A 16,837-nucleotide genomic window follows, 5' to 3' on the forward strand; every position below is an offset into this window, starting at 1 on the left:
TAGGAGGTGTAATGAGAAAGTACTCTGAACCATTGAAAGCAGTGGGCTCCTTTTGAAAGTGGGCTGGATTTAGAAGAACACAGTTTCTAAACAGCAGTCCATCTTGAGTATAAGAGTCCCACATACAGAGTGGAGGGAAACAGGTTAAATGAGCTTCCCTCTATGTGATATCAAGTCAATCGCTCTCACTTTATACAACTCGTTTCAGCCTGAAAGACGGTATTTAACTCGGAGGACATATTCCTAGTACAAGTATCTAAAGAAGGTTTTGTCAGCCTTGCAGACAGTCAAAGTCTTTGATAAACTACCATGATGCTGCCTATAGTGTCTGCAGAATTGCTAGTCTTGAAAAATTAAATCTATTCGGAAGACACACCTAAACAGGTAATGAGAGCATTCAGGCGCTATGAACATCTTTTACTGACAAGTAAAAAGATAAAATGTGACTTATACTTACCATATTAATTGATGAGGCAGGCAGTAGATTGATGGCTAAGTTTTTTATTTTTGTCTCAGCAACACAGAGAAATTTCTTCTGCAACACTGCCTCTGCTGGCCATTCAGTATATTCTGCAGATGGAAAAGTCTACTGTAGGTCAGTTATTAGAACCTGAATATTTCCAAACTGATGCAACAGTACAACTAAAATCTTTTTTATTAACTGTTTATAATTAGTACTATGGCGACTCCGATATTGTGAACATCCACAGCTCAGTAAAAATTCAAATCTCAATTTTAATTTCAACCTAGCATACTTCTCTCAATCATATGCCTCATTTGTTACCACTCTCTACAGAACTCTAGCACCTATATGAGGAGGTAGATCAAAAAGATCTCATTGTCAGCCAAGTGACAGCGTACCCCTCTCACTGCAATTAGTTTAGGTTATGGTACACCAATAGCAATTAAGTGATCCGATAAGTTGAGGGAGGAATGCTTATGCTACAGTTAGTGGGAACATTAAAAGCTATGAATAACAGATTCTAACATCTTCATTTTAGCACATCCCTTTCAGATCACCTGTAGAGAAATGGAGAATATACTGATCAACCACACCTTCAAACAAATGTATAAGTCTTAAATAATGCCCTCGTTTCTTTCATCTCCCCACCTTAGTCTTTAGCTGGGCATCCTGTCTACCCTGCTACCCATTTCAATACCCGGATGAATGTATCCTATCGCTTCATGTCAGATGACATCCCTCTGTAGCTTTATGATGTAAGGGCACCATTCGACCAATCACCCTGGGTGACTATTATACAGTAGGACGAGACATCAGCAATTACCAACTAGGTAACTATCTTTTATTATGACTGCAATGCAAGTAGGAGGTGTAATGAGAAAGTACTCTGAACCATTGAAAGCAGTGGGCTCCTTTTGAAAGTGGGCTGGATTTAGAAGAACACAGTTTCTAAACAGCAGTCCATCTTGAGTATAAGAGTCCCACATACAGAGTGGAGGGAAACAGGTTAAATGAGCTTCCCTCTATGTGATAGCAAGTCAATCGCTCTCACTTTAGACAACTCGTTTCCTCCTGAAAGACGATATTTAACTCGGAGGACATATTCCTAGTACAAGTATCTAAAGAAGGTTTTGTCAGCCTTGCAGACAGTCAAAGTCTTTGATAAACTACCATGATGCCCATGGCGTCTTAAGTATTGCTAGTCTTGAAAAATTAAATTTATTCTGAAGACCCCCCCTCAACAGGTAACAAGAGCATTCAGGTGCTATGAACATCTTTTAATGACAAGTAAAAAGATAAAATGCGACTTTGACTTACCATATTAATTGATGAGGCAGGTAGTAGATTGATGGCTGAGTTTTTTCTTTTTTGTCTCAGCAACGCAGATAACTTTCTTCTGCAACACTGCCTCTGCTGGCCATTCAGTATATTCTGCAGATGGAAAAGTCCACTGTTAGTCAGTTATTAGAACCTGAATATTTCCAAACTGATGCAACAGTACAACTAAATTCATTTTTATTAAGTGTTTATAATTAGTACTATGTCGACTCCGATATTGTGAACATCCACAGCTCAGTAAAAATTCAAATCTCAATCTTAATTTCAACCTAGCATACTTCTCTCAATCATATGCCTCATTTGTTACCACTCTCTACATAACTCTAGCCCTATATGAGGAGGTAGACCAAAAAGATCTCATTGTCAGCCAAGTGACAGCGTACCCTTCTCACTGCAATTCGTTTAGGTTATGGTACACCAATAGCAATTAAGTGATCCGATAAGTTGAGGGAGGAATGCTTATGCTACAGTTAGTGGGAACATTAAAAGCTATGAATAACAGATTCTAACATCTTCATTTTAGCACATCCCTTTCAGATCACCTGTAGAGAAATGGAGAATATACTGATCAACCACACCTTCAAACAAATGTATAAGTCTTAAATAATGCCCTCGTTTCTTTCATCTCCCCACCTTAGTCTTTAGCTGGGCATCCTGTCTACCCTGCTACCCATTTCAATACCCGGATGAATGTATCCTATCGCTTCATGTCAGATGACATCCCTCTCTAGCTTTATGATGTGAGGGCACCATTCGACCAATCACCCTGGGTGACTATTATACAGTAGGACGAGACATCAGCAATTACCAACTAGGTAACTATCTTTTATTATGACTGCAATGCAAGTAGGAGGTGTAATGAGAAAGTACTCTGAACCATTGAAAGCAGTGGGCTCCTTTTGAAAGTGGGCTGGATTTAGAAGAACACAGTTTCTAAACAGCAGTCCATCTTGCGTATAAGAGTCCCACATACAGAGTGGAGGGAAACAGGTTAAATGAGCTTCCCTCTATGTGATAGCAAGTCAATCGCTCTCGCTTTATACAACTCGTTTCAGCCTGAAAGACGGTATTTAACTCGGAGGACATATTCCTAGTACAAGTATCTAAAGAAGGTTTTGTCAGCCTTGCAGACAGTCAAAGTCTTTGATAAACTACCATGATGCTGCCTATAGTGTCTGCAGAATTGCTAGTCTTGAAAAATTAAATCTATTCGGAAGACACCCCTAAACAGGTAATGAGAGCATTCAGGCGCTATGAACATCTTTTACTGACAAGTAAAAAGATAAAATGCGACTTTTACTTACCATCTTAATTGATGAGGCAGGCAGTAGATTGATGGCTAAGTTGTTTATTTTTGTCTCAACAACACAGAGAAATTTCTTCTGCAATACTGCCTCTGCTGGCCATTCAGTATATTCTGCAGATGGAAAAGTCTACTGTAAGTCAGTTATTAGAACCTGAATATTTCCAAACTGATGCAACAGTACAACTACAATCTTTTTTATTAACTGTTTATAAGTAGTACTATGGCGACTCCGATATTGTGAACATCCACAGCTCAGTAAAAATTCAAATCTCAATTTTAATTTCAACCTAGCATACTTCTCTCAATCATATGCCTCATTTGTTACCACTCTCTACAGAACTCTAGCACCTATATGAGGAGGTAGATCAAAAAGATCTCATTGTCAGCCAAGTGACAGCGTACCCCTCTCACTGCAATTAGTTTAGGTTATGGTACACCTATAGCAATTAAGTGATCTGATAAGTTGAGGGAGGAATGCTTATGCTACAGTTAGTGGGAGTAATAAAAGCTATGAATAACAGATTCCAACATCTTCATTTTAGCACATCCCTTTCAGATCACCTATAGAGAACTCGAGAATATAATGATCAATCACACCTTCAAACAAATGTATAAGTCTTAAATAATGCCCTCGTTTCTTTCACCTCCACACCTTAGTCTTTAGCTGGGCATCCTGTCTACCCTGCTACCCATTTGAATACCCGGATGAATGTATCCTATCGCTTCATGTCAGATGACATCCCTCTGTAGCTTTATGATGTAAGGGCACCATTCGACCAATCACCCTAGGTGACTATTATACAGGAGGACGAGACATCAGCAATTACCAACTAGGTAACTATCTTTCATTATGACTGCAATGCAAGTAGGAGGTGTAATGGGAAAGTACTCTGAACCATTGAAAGCAGTGGGCTCCTTTTGAAAATGGGCTGGATTTAGAAGAACACAGAGTTTCTAAACAGCAGTCCATCTTACGTATAAGAGTCCCACATACAGAGTGGAGGGAAACAGGTTAAATGAGCTTCCCTCTATGTGATAGCAAGTCAATCGCTCTCACTTTAGACAACTCGTTTCGGCCTGAAAGACGATATTTAACTCGGAGGACATATTCCTAGTACAAGTATCTAAAGAAGGTTTTGTCAGCCTTGCAGACAGTCAAAGTCTTTGATAAACTACCATGATGCCCATGGCGTCTTCAGTATTGCTAGTCTTGAAAAATTAAATTTATTCTGAAGACCCCCCCTCAACAGGTAACAAGAGCATTCAGGTGCTATGAACATCTTTTAATGACAAGTAAAAAGATAAAATGCGACTTTGACTTACCATATTAATTGATGAGGCAGGTAGTAGATTGATGGCTGAGTTTTTTCTTTTTTGTCTCAGCAACGCAGAGAACTTTCTTCTGCAACACTGCCTCTGCTGGCCATTCAGTATATTCTGCAGATGGAAAAGTCCACTGTTAGTCAGTTATTAGAACCTGAATATTTCCAAACTGATGCAACAGTACAACTAAATTCATTTTTATTAAGTGTTTATAATTAGTACTATGTCGACTCCGATATTGTGAACATCCACAGCTCAGTAAAAATTCAAATCTCAATCTTAATTTCAACCTAGCATACTTCTCTCAATCATATGCCTCATTTGTTACCACTCTCTACATAACTCTAGCCCTATATGAGGAGGTAGACCAAAAAGATCTCATTGTCAGCCAAGTGACAGCGTACCCTTCTCACTGCAATTCGTTTAGGTTATGGTACACCAATAGCAATTAAGTGATCCGATAAGTTGAGGGAGGAATGCTTATGCTACAGTTAGTGGGAACATTAAAAGCTATGAATAACAGATTCTAACATCTTCATTTTAGCACATCCCTTTCAGATCACCTGTAGAGAAATGGAGAATATACTGATCAACCACACCTTCAAACAAATGTATAAGTCTTAAATAATGCCCTCGTTTCTTTCATCTCCCCACCTTAGTCTTTAGCTGGGCATCCTGTCTACCCTGCTACCCATTTCAATACCCGGATGAATGTATCCTATCGCTTCATGTCAGATGACATCCCTCTCTAGCTTTATGATGTGAGGGCACCATTCGACCAATCACCCTGGGTGACTATTATACAGTAGGACGAGACATCAGCAATTACCAACTAGGTAACTATCTTTTATTATGACTGCAATGCAAGTAGGAGGTGTAATGAGAAAGTACTCTGAACCATTGAAAGCAGTGGGCTCCTTTTGAAAGTGGGCTGGATTTAGAAGTACACAGTTTCTAAACAGCAGTCCATCTTGCGTATAAGAGTCCCACATACAGAGTGGAGGGAAACAGGTTAAATGAGCTTCCCTCTATGTGATAGCAAGTCAATCGCTCTCGCTTTATACAACTCGTTTCAGCCTGAAAGACGGTATTTAACTCGGAGGACATATTCCTAGTACAAGTATCTAAAGAAGGTTTTGTCAGCCTTGCAGACAGTCAAAGTCTTTGATAAACTACCATGATGCTGCCTATAGTGTCTGCAGAATTGCTAGTCTTGAAAAATTAAATCTATTCGGAAGACACCCCTAAACAGGTAATGAGAGCATTCAGGCGCTATGAACATCTTTTACTGACAAGTAAAAAGATAAAATGCGACTTTTACTTACCATCTTAATTGATGAGGCAGGCAGTAGATTGATGGCTAAGTTGTTTATTTTTGTCTCAGCAACACAGAGAAATTTCTTCTGCAATACTGCCTCTGCTGGCCATTCAGTATATTCTGCAGATGGAAAAGTCTACTGTAAGTCAGTTATTAGAACCTGAATATTTCCAAACTGATGCAACAGTACAACTACAATCTTTTTTATTAACTGTTTATAATTAGTACTATGGCGACTCCGATATTGTGAACATCCACAGCTCAGTAAAAATTCAAATCTCAATTTTAATTTCAACCTAGCATACTTCTCTCAATCATATGCCTCATTTGTTACCACTCTCTACAGAACTCTAGCACCTATATGAGGAGGTAGATCAAAAAGATCTCATTGTCAGCCAAGTGACAGCGTACCCCTCTCACCGCAATTAGTTTAGGTTATGGTACACCAATAGCAATTAAGTGATCTGATAAGTTGAGGGAGGAATGCTTATGCTACAGTTAGTGGGAGTAATAAAAGCTATGAATAACAGATTCCAACATCTTCATTTTAGCACATCCCTTTCAGATCACCTATAGAGAACTCGAGAATATAATGATCAATCACACCTTCAAACAAATGTATAAGTCTTAAATAATGCCCTCGTTTCTTTCATCTCCACACCTTAGTCTTTAGCTGGGCATCCTGTCTACCCTGCTACCCATTTTAATACCCGGATGAATGTATCCTATCGCTTCATGTCAGATGACATCCCTCTGTAGCTTTATGATGTAAGGGCACCATTCGACCAATCACCCTAGGTGACTATTATACAGGAGGACGAGACATCAGCAATTACCAACTAGGTAACTATCTTTCATTATGACTGCAATGCAAGTAGGAGGTGTAATGGGAAAGTACTCTGAACCATTGAAAGCAGTGGGCTCCTTTTGAAAATGGGCTGGATTTAGAAGAACACAGAGTTTCTAAACAGCAGTCCATCTTACGTATAAGAGTCCCACATACAGAGTGGAGGGAAACAGGTTAAATGAGCTTCCCTCTATGTGATAGCAAGTCAATCGCTCTCACTTTAGACAACTCGTTTCGGCCTGAAAGACGATATTTAACTCGGAGGACATATTCCTAGTACAAGTATCTAAAGAAGGTTTTGTCAGCCTTGCAGACAGTCAAAGTCTTTGATAAACTACCATGATGCCCATGGCGTCTTCAGTATTGCTAGTCTTGAAAAATTAAATTTATTCTGAAGACCCCCCCTCAACAGGTAACAAGAGCATTCAGGTGCTATGAACATCTTTTAATGACAAGTAAAAAGATAAAATGCGACTTTGACTTACCATATTAATTGATGAGGCAGGTAGTAGATTGATGGCTGAGTTTTTTCTTTTTTGTCTCAGCAACGCAGAGAAATTTCTTCTGCAATACTGCCTCTGCTGGCCATTCAGTATATTCTGCAGATGGAAAAGTCTACTGTAAGTCAGTTATTAGAACCTGAATATTTCCAAACTGATGCAACAGTACAACTAAATTCATTTTTATTAAGTGTTTATAATTAGTACTATGTCGACTCCGATATTGTGAACATCCACAGCTCAGTAAAAATTCAAATCTCAATCTTAATTTCAACCTAGCATACTTCTCTCAATCATATGCCTCATTTGTTACCACTCTCTACATAACTCTAGCCCTATATGAGGAGGTAGACCAAAAAGATCTCATTGTCAGCCAAGTGACAGCGTACCCTTCTCACTGCAATTCGTTTAGGTTATGGTACACCAATAGCAATTAAGTGATCCGATAAGTTGAGGGAGGAATGCTTATGCTACAGTTAGTGGGAACATTAAAAGCTATGAATAACAGATTCTAACATCTTCATTTTAGCACATCCCTTTCAGATCACCTGTAGAGAAATGGAGAATATACTGATCAACCACACCTTCAAACAAATGTACAAGTCTTAAATAATGCCCTCGTTTCTTTCATCTCCCCACCTTAGTCTTTAGCTGGGCATCCTGTCTACCCTGCTACCCATTTCAATACCCGGATGAATGTATCCTATCGCTTCATGTCAGATGACATCCCTCTCTAGCTTTATGATGTGAGGGCACCATTCGACCAATCACCCTGGGTGACTATTATACAGTAGGACGAGACATCAGCAATTACCAACTAGGTAACTATCTTTTATTATGACTGCAATGCAAGTAGGAGGTGTAATGAGAAAGTACTCTGAACCATTGAAAGCAGTGGGCTCCTTTTGAAAGTGGGCTGGATTTAGAAGAACACAGTTTCTAAACAGCAGTCCATCTTGCGTATAAGAGTCCCACATACAGAGTGGAGGGAAACAGGTTAAATGAGCTTCCCTCTATGTGATAGCAAGTCAATCGCTCTCGCTTTATACAACTCGTTTCAGCCTGAAAGACGGTATTTAACTCGGAGGACATATTCCTAGTACAAGTATCTAAAGAAGGTTTTGTCAGCCTTGCAGACAGTCAAAGTCTTTGATAAACTACCATGATGCTGCCTATAGTGTCTGCAGAATTGCTGGTCTTGAAAAATTAAATCTATTCGGAAGACACCCCTAAACAGGTAATGAGAGCATTCAGGCGCTATGAACATCTTTTACTGACAAGTAAAAAGATAAAATGCGACTTTTACTTACCATCTTAATTGATGAGGCAGGCAGTAGATTGATGGCTAAGTTGTTTATTTTTGTCTCAGCAACACAGAGAAATTTCTTCTGCAATACTGCCTCTGCTGGCCATTCAGTATATTCTGCAGATGGAAAAGTCTACTGTAAGTCAGTTATTAGAACCTGAAAATTTCCAAACTGATTCAACAGTACAACTACAATCTTTTTTATTAACTGTTTATAATTAGTACTATGGCGACTCCGATATTGTGAACATCCACAGCTCAGTAAAAATTCAAATCTCAATTTTAATTTCAACCTAGCATACTTCTCTCAATCATATGCCTCATTTGTTACCACTCTCTACAGAACTCTAGCACCTATATGAGGAGGTAGATCAAAAAGATCTCATTGTCAGCCAAGTGACAGCGTACCCCTCTCACTGCAATTAGTTTAGGTTATGGTACACCAATAGCAATTAAGTGATCTGATAAGTTGAGGGAGGAATGCTTATGCTACAGTTAGTGGGAGTAATAAAAGCTATGAATAACAGATTCCAACATCTTCATTTTAGCACATCCCTTTCAGATCACCTATAGAGAACTCGAGAATATAATGATCAATCACACCTTCAAACAAATGTATAAGTCTTAAATAATGCCCTCGTTTCTTTCATCTCCACACCTTAGTCTTTAGCTGGGCATCCTGTCTACCCTGCTACCCATTTTAATACCCGGATGAATGTATCCTATCGCTTCATGTCAGATGACATCCCTCTGTAGCTTTATGATGTAAGGGCACCATTCGACCAATCACCCTAGGTGACTATTATACAGGAGGACGAGACATCAGCAATTACCAACTAGGTAACTATCTTTCATTATGACTGCAATGCAAGTAGGAGGTGTAATGGGAAAGTACTCTGAACCATTGAAAGCAGTGGGCTCCTTTTGAAAATGGGCTGGATTTAGAAGAACACAGAGTTTCTAAACAGCAGTCCATCTTACGTATAAGAGTCCCACATACAGAGTGGAGGGAAACAGGTTAAATGAGCTTCCCTCTATGTGATAGCAAGTCAATCGCTCTCACTTTAGACAACTCGTTAAGGCCTGAAAGACGATATTTAACTCGGAGGACATATTCCTAGTACAAGTATCTAAAGAAGGTTTTGTCAGCCTTGCAGACAGTCAAAGTCTTTGATAAACTACCATGATGCCCATGGCGTCTTCAGTATTGCTAGTCTTGAAAAATTAAATTTATTCTGAAGACCCCCCCTCAACAGGTAACGAGAGCATTCAGGTGCTATGAACATCTTTTAATGACAAGTAAAAAGATAAAATGCGACTTTGACTTACCATATTAATTGATGAGGCAGGTAGTAGATTGATGGCTGAGTTTTTTCTTTTTTGTCTCAGCAACGCAGAGAACTTTCTTCTGCAACACTGCCTCTGCTGGCCATTCAGTATATTCTGCAGATGGAAAAGTCCACTGTTAGTCAGTTATTAGAACCTGAATATTTCCAAACTGATGCAACAGTACAACTAAATTCATTTTTATTAAGTGTTTATAATTAGTACTATGTCGACTCCGATATTGCGAACATCCACAGCTCAGTAAAAATTCAAATCTCAATCTTAATTTCAACCTAGCATACTTCTCTCAATCATATGCCTCATTTGTTACCACTCTCTACATAACTCTAGCCCTATATGAGGAGGTAGACCAAAAAGATCTCATTGTCAGCCAAGTGACAGCGTACCCTTCTCACTGCAATTCGTTTAGGTTATGGTACACCAATAGCAATTAAGTGATCCGATAAGTTGAGGGAGGAATGCTTATGCTACAGTTAGTGGGAACATTAAAAGCTATGAATAACAGATTCTAACATCTTCATTTTAGCACATCCCTTTCAGATCACCTGTAGAGAAATGGAGAATATACTGATCAACCACACCTTCAAACAAATGTATAAGTCTTAAATAATGCCCTCGTTTCTTTCATCTCCCCACCTTAGTCTTTAGCTGGGCATCCTGTCTACCCTGCTACCCATTTCAATACCCGGATGAATGTATCCTATCGCTTCATGTCAGATGACATCCCTCTGTAGCTTTATGATGTGAGGGCACCATTCGACCAATCACCCTGGGTGACTATTATACAGTAGGACGAGACATCAGCAATTACCAACTAGGTAACTATCTTTTACTATGACTGCAATGCAAGTAGGAGGTGTAATGAGAAAGTACTCTGAACCATTGAAAGCAGTGGGCTCCTTTTGAAAGTGGGCTGGATTTAGAAGAACACAGTTTCTAAACAGCAGTCCATCTTGAGTATAAGAGTCCCACATACAGAGTGGAGGGAAACAGGTTAAATGAGCTTCCCTCTATGTGATAGCAAGTCAATCGCTCTCACTTTATACAACTCGTTTCAGCCTGAAAGACGGTATTTAACTCGGAGGACATATTCCTAGTACAAGTATCTAAAGAAGGTTTTGTCAGCCTTGCAGACAGTCAAAGTCTTTGATAAACTACCATGATGCTGCCTATAGTGTCTGCAGAATTGCTAGTCTTGAAAAATTAAATCTATTCGGAAGACACACCTAAACAGGTAATGAGAGCATTCAGGCGCTATGAACATCTTTTACTGACAAGTAAAAAGATAAAATGCGACTTTTACTTACCATATTAATTGATGAGGCAGGCAGTAGATTGATGGCTAAGTTTTTTATTTTTGTCTCAGCAACACAGAGAAATTTCTTCTGCAACACTGCCTCTGCTGGCCATTCAGTATATTCTGCAGATGGAAAAGTCTACTGTAGGTCAGTTATTAGAGCCTGAATATTTCCAAACTGATGCAACAGTACAACTAAAATCTTTTTTATTAACTGTTTATAATTAGTACTATGGCGACTCCGATATTGTGAACATCCACAGCTCAGTAAAAATTCAAATCTCAATTTTAATTTCAACCTAGCATACTTCTCTCAATCATATGCCTCATTTGTTACCACTCTCTACAGAACTCTAGCACCTATATGAGGAGGTAGATCAAAAAGATCTCATTGTCAGCCAAGTGACAGCGTACCCCTCTCACTGCAATTAGTTTAGGTTATGGTACACCAATAGCAATTAAGTGATCTGATAAGTTGAGGGAGGAATGCTTATGCTACAGTTAGTGGGAATAATAAAAGCTATGAATAACAGATTCCAACATCTTCATTTTAGCACATCCCTTTCAGATCACCTATAGAGAACTCGAGAATATAATGATCAACCACACCTTCAAACAAATGTATAAGTCTTAAATAATGCCCTTGTTTCTTTCATCTCCACACCTTAGTCTTTAGCTGGGCATCCTGTCTACCCTGCTACCCATTTTAATACCCGGATGAATGTATCCTATCGCTTCATGTCAGATGACATCCCTCTGTAGCTTTATGATGTAAGGGCATCATTCGACCAATCACCCTAGGTGACTATTATACAGGAGGACGAGACATCAGCAATTACCAACTAGGTAACTATCTTTCATTATGACTGCAATGCAAGTAGGAGGTGTAATGGGAAAGTACTCTGAACCATTGAAAGCAGTGGGCTCCTTTTGAAAATGGGCTGGATTTAGAAGAACACAGAGTTTCTAAACAGCAGTCCATCTTGCGTATAAGAGTCCCACATACAGAGTGGAGGGAAACAGGTTAAATGAGCTTCCCTCTATGTGATAGCAAGTCAATCGCTCTCGCTTTATACAACTCGTTTCAGCCTGAAAGACGGTATTTAACTCGGAGGACATATTCCTAGTACAAGTATCTAAAGAAGGTTTTGTCAGCCTTGCAGACAGTCAAAGTCTTTGATAAACTACCATGATGCTGCCTATAGTGTCTGCAGAATTGCTAGTCTTGAAAAATTAAATCTATTCGGAAGACACCCCTAAACAGGTAATGAGAGCATTCAGGCGCTATGAACATCTTTTACTGACAAGTAAAAAGATAAAATGCGACTTTTACTTACCATCTTAATTGATGAGGCAGGCAGTAGATTGATGGCTAAGTTTTTTATTTTTGTCTCAGCAACACAGAGAAATTTCTTCTGCAATACTGCCTCTGCTGGCCATTCAGTATATTCTGCAGATGGAAAAGTCTACTGTAAGTCAGTTATTAGAACCTGAATATTTCCAAACTGATGCAACAGTACAACTACAATCTTTTTTATTAACTGTTTATAATTAGTACTATGGCGACTCCGATATTGTGAACATCCACAGCTCAGTAAAAATTCAAATCTCAATTTTAATTTCAACTTAGCATACTTCTCTCAATCATATGCCTCATTTGTTACCACTCTCTACAGAACTCTAGCACCTATATGAGGAGGTAGATCAAAAAGATCTCATTGTCAGCCAAGTGACAGCGTACCCCTCTCACTGCAATTAGTTTAGGTTATGGTACACCAATAGCAATCAAGTGATCTGATAAGTTGAGGGAGGAATGCTTATGCTACAGTTAGTGGGAGTAATAAAAGCTATGAATAACAGATTCCAACATCTTCATTTTAGCACATCCGTTTCAGATCACCTATAGAGAACTCGAGAATATAATGATCAACCACACCTTCAAACAAATGTATAAGTCTTAAATAATGCCCTCGTTTCTTTCATCTCCACACCTTAGTCTTTAGCTGGGCATCCTGTCTACCCTGCTACCCATTTTAATACCCGGATGAATGTATCCTATCGCTTCATGTCAGATGACATCCCTCTGTAGCTTTATGATGTAAGGGCACCATTCGACCAATCACCCTAGGTGACTATTATACAGGAGGACGAGACATCAGCAATTACCAACGAGGTAACTATCTTTCATTATGACTGCAATGCAAGTAGGAGGTGTAATGGGAAAGTACTCTGAACCATTGAAAGCAGTGGGCTCCTTTTGAAAATGGGCTGGATTTAGAAGAACACAGAGTTTCTAAACAGCAGTCCATCTTACGTAGAAGAGTCCCACATACAGAGTGGAGGGAAACAGGTTAAATGAGCTTCCCTCTATGTGATAGCAAGTCAATCGCTCTCACTTTAGACAACTCGTTTCGGCCTGAAAGACGATATTTAACTCGGAGGACATATTCCTAGTACAAGTATCTAAAGAAGGTTTTGTCAGCCTTGCAGACAGTCAAAGTCTTTGATAAACTACCATGATGCCCATGGCGTCCTTCAGTATTGCTAGTCTTGAAAAATTAAATTTATTCTGAAGACCCCCCCCTCAACAGGTAACGAGAGCATTCAGGTGCTATGAACATCTTTTAATGACAAGTAAAAAGATAAAATGCGACTTTGACTTACCATATTACATTGATGAGGCAGGCAGTAGATTGATGACTGAGTTTTTTCTTTTTTTTTTTTGTCTCAGCAACGCAGAAAAACGTCTTCTGCTGGCCATTCAGTATATTCTGCAGATGGAAAGGTCCACTGTTAGTCTATTATTAGAACTCGAATATTTTCATACTAATGCAATAGAACAAACAAATGATTTTTATAAAGCGTTAATAACAACAATTATGGCCTAAGTAATATTGTGAAAATCCACAGCTCACTATAAATTTATATCTCAGTTCTTTTCAACCTAGCATACATCTCTCAATGCTATGCCTTATTTGTAACCACTCTCTACTCCACTCTAGCACCTATATTTGGACATTGCTAAAATGACCCCATTGCCAGACATGTCACTACGTATCCTTCTCACTGCAAAACATTTAGGTTACGGTACACCAATATCAATTAACTCATCTGATAAGTTGAGTGAGGAAGATCTAGGCTTTAGTAAAGTGAATAATAAAAAGTATGAATTACAGATTCTAACATTCATTTTAGCACATCCCCGCCAGTTAATCAGTAGTGAAGCCGAGAATATTATGTTCAACCACAGCTTCAAAAAATGTATACATCTCAAATAATGCCTCTTTTTTTATCCCACCATCTTAGTCTTCAGCTGGGCATCCTCTCTATTCCGAAACCCATTTCAACACTATGATAAAGGTATCCTATTGCATGCTAGACAATTGACTGGCCCTCATGTCAGATGACATCATTCTGTAGCTTTATGATGTCAGGGCTCCATTTGATCAATTGCTCTGAGTGAAGATGACATTCAGGAGGATTAGGCATCAGCAAATATGCACTAGGGAACTATCTGTAATTATGACTGCACTGCAAGTAGGCCCTCTAATGGTAAAGCACTCAGAGCCACTAAAAGCATTGGACTCCCTTTGAAATTGCGATGTAGTTACAAGAACTGTGTATCATAAAAAAGCATCCATCTTGAGTATCAGAGTCCCACATGGAGACTGCAGAGAAACAGGTTATATGAGCTTCCCTCCATGAGAAAGTAAGTCATTCGCTCAACTTAAGACAGCTCATTCCAGCCTCAAAGGCAGTATTTCCTCTGATGACATATTTCTAACACTAGTATCTGAAGAAGGCTTTGTCAGCTTCGGAGACAGTCAAAGTCGTTGATTAATTATCAGGAGCTCCATAATGTCATCCATATTACTACCATGGTGACAGATATTATATTTACTCAGATGTCAAGAAATGTATACATCTCAAATAATGTCTATTTTGTTCATCCCACCATGTTAGTCTTCAACTGGGCATCCTCTCTACTCTTCTACCCATTTCAACACTATGATAAAGGTATCATATTGCTTGCTAGACAATTGATTGGTCCTCATGTCAGATGACATCCTTCTGTAGCTTTATGATGTCAGGCCTCCATCTGACCAACTGCTCTGAGTGAAGATGACACTCAGGAGGATTAGGTATCAGCAAATATGCACTAGGGAACTCTCTGTAATTATGACTAAGGCAAGTAGGCCCTGTAATGGTAAAGAACTCATAAATAACTTTGTCGTATCTATGATGACTTTGCTTATGGTGGGTAAAAGATTATCTTATTTGAGTACTCCCTGATCTCCGGGCCCTCGCTGGCAGTGGGCCTTTGAACACCCATTATTATTTCTGCACGGATGGCGCCTTTTAAACTTTGTTTTGTTTCCAACTGTGGGTATGCACAAACTGTTTTTTTTGGCTCACTCTCATTGTGAGGATTCACTTTGCCGCTACCTTAACTACACCACGCTGTTAGTACAACTTTCACTGGTTTTTCAGTGCTCTACTCTCTTTTGGCGTCTGTTCAGAAACCACATAAAATAGAGGGTGGAAAGTGTATAAGTGTCTATTATCATATTATGTACTTAAATTTGGATGTTATTTCATGTGTATTTTTTGTCCTGTCTTGGTGGTTTGTTTATGTTTCTATCGTATGGGATATAATCGGTCTGAAGCATTTCTTTACTAAAGAATGTATATACTCTTTGTATTGTCACAAGTTACTATGCATTTTTGTCATATTGTAAATCATGTTTTTAAATGTATTTAGATATGTAAACATTTGTTACTCTACAGCCCTGAAGTCCATTGTATTGGACGAAAGGCATTGGCTGGTCTACACTCCATATTGCATGTCATATTCGAATCATTTGTGATTAATAAAAAGAAGATTTGGAGAACAAAACTCTGGAGATTAGATAGATAGATAGATAGATAGATAGATAGATAGATAGATAGATAGATAGATAGATAGATAGATAGATAGATAGATAGATAGATAGATAGACAGATACGCAATTTCCAACATTAGATCAGCGCAAGAAATACACCAATGGCAGCGAGATCTCAGACTTGTACTAGAGATTCCTCGAGTAAGACTCAAGTGTGAATATTCAAGTCCTGATCTGTTAAAGGAGTGAGAGTGCGATGGTGGGAGTGAGGTGGGAGGGTGGGATTTCAAGTCTGTTAGAGGTGTGAAAGTGCTGTGTCATGGATGACACTACCACACTGAGGTTTGTGACTGTTGGCACTAGTGCAAAACTGCTAATCTAAATCTGATGTCTTTAGTGTAACTACAAGTCAGTGAGGAGTGAGAGAATACAACTGTTAGTCTCCAGCTGCAAAAGTGAAGGCGTGAGAGGTGTCAGTAGTGCGTGCCTATAGCCTGTGAGGGGTGACGTATGTATGCATGTTGTTTGGGTACATCTGTGTAGGTCTGCACTATTTTTACAGCTTGATGTATTGCCTTTGCCAATACTTGTTTTTCAATATAAGCTTACATTTTTGCAACCAGTTCTCTGCAATAAACTGATTACTAGACTATATAATATCATGCAGGATACAGCACCTATTCGCCCCCAAATGCTCATGCATCAAGGTAGTGTGATGCAGAATCCCCCATCACATTTTGTGGTACACAAACAGCTGCTCTTGCGCTCAATTATACAATGCAGCTCATCCATTTTAAGTATCTGCACCAGATATACCGCACACCGATACAACTTCAACTAATAAGGCTCACAGTGGAGGCATGCTGCAAGAGGTGCATGGCCTCGCAGGCCAATTTCATACACCTCGTC

General features: G+C 39.1%; 2 long non-coding RNA genes across 2 annotated transcripts in view; both read right to left on the reverse strand.

Moving 5' to 3' along the window:
* Window positions 1-3,105: 3,105 nt before the first annotated feature.
* On the reverse strand, window positions 3,106-8,519 carry LOC146822656 (uncharacterized). Its single transcript, XR_014961815.1, has 5 exons — window positions 8,406-8,519; window positions 7,081-7,194; window positions 5,756-5,868; window positions 4,431-4,544; window positions 3,106-3,218 (listed from the first exon to the last, which is right to left on the reverse strand). It is a non-coding gene; the product is annotated as an uncharacterized LOC146822656 (long non-coding RNA).
* Window positions 8,520-9,730: 1,211 nt separating this feature from the next.
* Window positions 9,731-16,837, reverse strand: part of LOC146822657 (uncharacterized) — a 44,501-nt gene continuing 37,394 nt past the window's right edge. The window contains exons 2-5 of the long non-coding RNA XR_014961814.1: window positions 13,710-13,816; window positions 12,383-12,495; window positions 11,056-11,168; window positions 9,731-9,844 (exon numbers count right to left, since the gene is read on the reverse strand). This is a non-coding gene — a long non-coding RNA (uncharacterized LOC146822657). The remainder of the gene's footprint in view (window positions 9,845-11,055; window positions 11,169-12,382; window positions 12,496-13,709; window positions 13,817-16,837) is intronic.

Source organism: Triturus cristatus, chromosome 5_2 (genome assembly GCF_964204655.1).
Source record: "Triturus cristatus chromosome 5_2, aTriCri1.1, whole genome shotgun sequence".
Lineage (NCBI taxonomy): Eukaryota > Metazoa > Chordata > Amphibia > Caudata > Salamandridae > Triturus > Triturus cristatus.